Source organism: Colossoma macropomum, unplaced genomic scaffold (genome assembly GCF_904425465.1).
Source record: "Colossoma macropomum unplaced genomic scaffold, Colossoma_macropomum, whole genome shotgun sequence".
NCBI classification, from domain to species: domain Eukaryota; kingdom Metazoa; phylum Chordata; class Actinopteri; order Characiformes; family Serrasalmidae; genus Colossoma; species Colossoma macropomum.
The window spans coordinates 107,380-113,379 of NW_023495471.1; positions in this window are offsets into that span (position 1 = coordinate 107,380).

Sequence of the window (6,000 nt, forward strand, 5' to 3'; positions counted from 1 at the left end):
ATTTAAAGTCACTGAGCTCATCAGTATGACCCTCTACTGCCAGTGTTTGTCTATCGAGACTGCAAGGCTATGTGCTTAATTTTATCCACCTGTTAGCAATGGGTGTGGACTTCTGATGCTTTAGCACAAATTTCCTCCCCAGCCTAGAACCTTATAATGTTAACATGTCACACTTTGCACCCCAGCCTCTTTCATTTAGAATCAGCATACACTTTAGAACCTCCCATAATAGTGTTCTGCACTTTTATTTTAAAAAAGGCTTGTTATTAACTGTTAATAACATCAACAATAATGTCTGTTAATAACAATATCATTGAGAACATTAACATAGTCTTCCAAGAACCCACATATTTACAACGATGAACAAAAGAAAATTGTAAAATAAATGCATTTTTTTCTGTATTAGAAAATAATACGTGATAACATACCCAGCTGTCACTGTGTCTTAAGATGTCTTGACAGTATTTATAAGATGTCTTGAGACATTTTCTTATGCCAAGACATCTCAAGAACGTCTTAAGACATATGAGTGAAGACACTGTCTTTGTCTTGAGACATGAAAGTTAACGTCTTAAGACAAAGAAGTAATTATTTTGTGTGTCTTGAAGACGAGGCACGACTTAAGACATCACTTTGTCTTAAGACACAGAGATGTTGTGTCTTAAGACAGTTCAGTTATAACCAAAGAGTGGTTCATTACAAACAGTGCTGTGGTATGAGTGTGGTATTCCTATGATACTGCCAAACTGAAGATTACTACTGAGGATTACCAGGATTACCACAGCACTGCCTAATGTACAATATAATGAGAATATAACTATATAAAAGAGAATATAAGTATGTCCTCAAGAAACAGCCTGCTGTAATGTTACGGTTTTTGTGTGATATCACTAAAAGAACTTTCACTAAGGTTGTACTTGCTGTACTTTTGTGATTCTTTTTTGTATGTTTTGTTTTTTGATTATTGCAGAAATGTGTTTACAGTGGCAAAACAGCAAAAGAAAAAATCAATTCTTAAACCATTACCTTACCTTAAAATGTTTAAACTCATTTCCTTACATCACTGAAGTTCATGGTAGAATAACTTTTAATTTGTAACATTTACCAATGGAGATAATCACAGTCAGTCACAGCCTTTTGCTCATTTGTAGAAAACATGCTATGATTAACACAACACTGATCTATTTTCAAATGTACAATTGTAACCAGAGACAACAAGCTAGGAACCAAGATAAAGCAACTTTGAACTAATAGGAAGTAAATGTACTTAACAGCTAACCTGGGTACTTTAGAGATCACAGACCACCTGAACTTAGTGCAGAGAAGCACTTGGTTCACTCTCTTCATCATCTACACTTCTGTTTATTTCCTTAAGCAGATCAGGGCTGCCCCAAGTTTGACCATCAGGACTTTTAATTTGGCCCAACAGAAAGAAAACAAACTTTTTTATATACCATGTAAAACTTTCAAAATTATTATCTCCAGGTATTTGGAAAACACAAACACTAATAAACAAATGTATTTGAGTGGTAATATATAAAGACCTGTTTTGTTTCACCACGTAAAATTACATAATAAACAGATTTTTGTTTAAATGTCCAACTTCATACTTTGACTTTAATTTATTAAGACATGGCCTCCAGTGATGCTGTATAATAATGCTGTACAGCTGTCTTATGTATTTCAAGGGTTTGCAGTTTTCTACTCTGTGTCTAGATTAAAAAAACAAACAAACAAAAACAAAACAGCACAGTTCATTCAGTACAGCAGAGCCGTGCGAACCGGAAAAACAGATCAATGGGAGGACAAACAAAAGACTGGCGGGAGTTTCAGACCAATCAAAGCGCGAGACTCCGCCTCTCGGACGTTCGGTTTTGAAGCGCGAGCGCTCTCCGCCGTTCCTCCGTTTAAAGCCGAGCGCGACCGTTACAGCCGTTTACAGTGAGCGACTCAGTCAGGGCGCTAACGCGGTCAGTTTAATCGAGTTTGTTTAGCGAGTGTTAAATCTGATAAGACTCTCTTACACTCCTTACTGAGACAGCGCCGCCTGCCGGGTGACGCTTTCAGTTCCACAAACGAGGATTTTCAGCTGCGTAGTTAGCTAAGATAACTAGCTGACTGGACCGAGTGGAGTGGCGACTGGAGTGGCGACTGCAACGGTCAGAGTCTGCTTTTAAAAGGTGAGTAGTGACAAAATGAGATCAGCAGCCTCACTGACAGTCAGCTGGAGTAAACTTTTATTTCTGTATTTCTGGGTGGATCTGCCGAGTGACGACACCAGCGTTAGGTTAGCGTATGTAGTTAGCTAGGTTAGCTAGCGGCTAAGCGGCTTGTCTGTTTGCGCCTCGCGGCTGCGTCAGATGTCGCTTAGCACGCGCTCCAAATGAAAGACCGCCTCAGAATGAAATCTAAGACTGATCACAGTGCAGCAGGGTCAGCACACTGATCACAGCGCAGCAGGGTCAGCACACTGAACAATACAACAATGAGACTGAACACAGTCCGTCAGTCTGTGTAGCTCAGAGAGGGTAGTAATCATTTTAATTTGCTCAGTTACATTTACTCCAGTAACGTCTTGGTGGATTTGTACTTTCTAGAGTATTTTTAAAAGATATTATTTGTGCTTTAGATTAATAATCTATGTTTTACTCGGCTACATTTTAGTCAGTAATATATAATGACCAGTTTGTTTTGTGTTTAAGTTCATTGTTATGCTTTGCTGTTATTATTGTTTTGCTGCATTTACCTCATGTGTTTGTTTTGTTTTAGATGTTTCTCATCAGAAATCGTCTGAAGCTGAGCAACTGGTGAGACTCAAGTTTTATTTTTTTAAATAAAACTATATGAATGTCAGACAGATGTTTAGATTTGGTGGGTATTTCAAACTAATATATTTCATGAAGTATTTATGGTAATACAGAAGAGCAGAATGTTTAGGTAAAGCCGGGTTACAGTATTCAAATATCTGCGCTTTGTTCATTCAATTTATTAATATGTTATTTGCCATTACAGCTGTGTTCAAAATATCAATATGGCAATATCACCAACACTGTATCAATATTTATGAATTTACTTCTTCACAGTGCTTTAATGTGTAATACTGCAAGTCTCAGAGCGCTACAATTTATAGTATACAGCATGTGGTAAACATGCTCTAATAGAGTTCAGCTCTTATTAATAATCATTTCATGTAATAATGTAGAGATTAGAGGCATTGAACTCTTCAATCGTCTGGTTCTTGTCACAGCCACTATGAACAACTCTGACTCTGTAAGTTTTTCCACAGTGGAACATTTCATATCAAACTACTTTTTTTGCATCTTAATGATGAAATTGTGCTTAAAAATCATGTAATTCTCCTTTAACACAGCTTTTAACAGATACAGATATCAGTACTAAGCTCACACCTGCCTCAACTGCAAACGGTCCTTTCTGTTACATGTTGACTGAGGCATGTTAGAGGATGAAAACAATCGAATTGTGAATTATCTAATCAACTTTGTTGTTTTCAATCCTTCCAAAGGAACATCCTCTCTTTGGGCCTCATCCAGTATGGTGGCCAAGTGGCCTCATCTTGATGCTTCTTTCATTACACTGAACATCATTGTCTGAACATCAGCTGTGCGTGTGAGCTGGGTGCCACGCTGGAGTTCATGCATAGGTATTATTTAAAGCCTTGTCACATTTCTTTGTGTACTAAATGCCTGAGTTGATTTTAGATGAGTAAAATTATGTATACAGTACATTATATTCTACTTATAAAGGGGATATATAATGCTTTCCCTTTTATTTACTGTGTTATGTAGCTTTTTGTGCGTGTAAGATACAAAGCTGAAAGTATATGCCAGAGGGAGAAACTCTTTCCCACAGAAACCACTTTTCTCAGCTGCCTGAGGCCTGGAGTTCCCCAGCCCTTTTCCTTTGTTACAAGATGATGTAATCCCATAACACAATCCTTATTGCCCACCTACCAGCGAGCTTGGCACGCCCTCACACAACGCATCGCATCTACCGGAGCCCATGTATTGGCGGAACCGCTCTGGCGCTTGGTCAGTCAGAGCCAAGTGAGCGAGCTAACTAATCTGAGCGTACTGGGCTCATCAGGAAGGAGGGGCTTAAAGACACAGGAGCTTTAACAGAGCGTTTCAGACAGAGGGTGAGTAAACAATTACAGTATGAGAAAAATAATGTGTTTCTGGAACACCAAAGCATGTAAATATATTATAGTAGACCCAAAATAAATTTATGAACATTGGAAATTAGCATAATAGGTCCCCTTTAAATTCAGCCTGCTTGTCTATGCAGATCTAAAAGTAATTTCAAATTTATTGTCTTAAAATTGATTTTTCAACAGATGCATTTTCCTCACATCTCTGACAAAGAAGACCAACACTGAGAAAAACCAGAGGAAGAAGCGATGGGCTGTGAATCTGACAGCTCTCTCACTCATCACGGATTTAACTCTAAAAGGAGAGATCGGTAACATTAGCAGTGTGATATCAGTAATGTTAGTGCTCAGGCATTATGGCATGGACATATGCACATCCAGTTATCTGTGTCCTGTTTCCTGTGTCCACATATGTCCACATAAAATGTCCACAGCTTGGCTCTATTCCAGCTCCCAGTACATCTGAGTCTGGTATTAATTGTTTGACAGCTGATCATTATCTGGCTCTGGTATGTTATGAGTGCTGCTGGGGTTCAGACCTCTGTATTACTCTGTTGGTCAGTTTTTCTTTTTAGTCCATATGAATTTGTCTTAAAATTGTTTCCCATCATTTATAATTGTTCATAGTACTATATTGCTATTATTTTAGCATAACTTATATACGGAATAACAGCAGACCTTAAAATCAGATTTATTGGTCGGAACTGTGTATTTATTGCAGTATATTTCAAATTTCTACACAAAGTCAGTTAACATGTTTTTCCCCGTCTGCAGAACAAATCAAGTGTGATGACGCTATTGTACTGTGCATATACACAGTTGTAAAAACAATAAACAATAATTGTAATCTATATTTAATCTACACTTGATTCTGCCCTTGCGATGTAAACAAAGTCATTTAGTGGTTTCATATAAAATGGTTATTGTAGAGAAAGTTACAGACTGGGAACCATGTGCCTATTGTTATTATTATTACTTTTGTTGTTAAATTTGTTCTGAAATGTATAAATGTAGTATGTACTAATATATATAATGTTTGTATGTTTATAAAATAATATACAATACATATATTAAAATAAGTGATACCATTATGCATCTTACATAGAACAAAAAAATTAAATAATGAAAAAAATGTAATCACATAATGTTATGTTTTAAAATTCCCTTTAAAATATTTAAAAGTAAAAGATTTATTTAAAAAAAAATGTAGGTAAAATTTATAAATATGTATTATGCATCCTACATCTTGAGACATCTTGGGATGTTATTATTGCCAAGACATCTTAAGATCCGTGTCTAGAGACATGTCTTAAAGACATGTCTTCATTTCTTAAGACATGCCTCAAGATGTCCTAGGACGTCTGCATAATGTGTCTTTAGACATGTCTGAAGACATCCCAAGACATGGTGATGGCTGGGTATGAATAAAACCGTTCCAACAGAAAAACAACATAACAACATGATGCTGTGGTAGTAATCTGAAAAACAAATCCAGATAGAATTTCACAAATAATGTAGAAATTATGTTCATTTTCAGCCGCAACAGGTAAAGAGGCTAAACAAAAGAACGCCGGCCTTTAACGTTATTATATATAGAATCCATGTTCAGTACAGTAGAATACATTCCTGCTCTAAGGCCTTAAATACCACTTAAATATCAGGCTAAATGAACAGTGTTTCAGAAATGCCCAGTATGCTACCAGTGTGGTGTCGTTTTATGGCACTTAAGACCATTTGAGACCAATTTGGACATTTTGTATCGTTTAGCAGATAAACCCGTCTTCTACAGGCCTGTTCACACAGAACCACACTTATCCATGTGTAATTGGCAT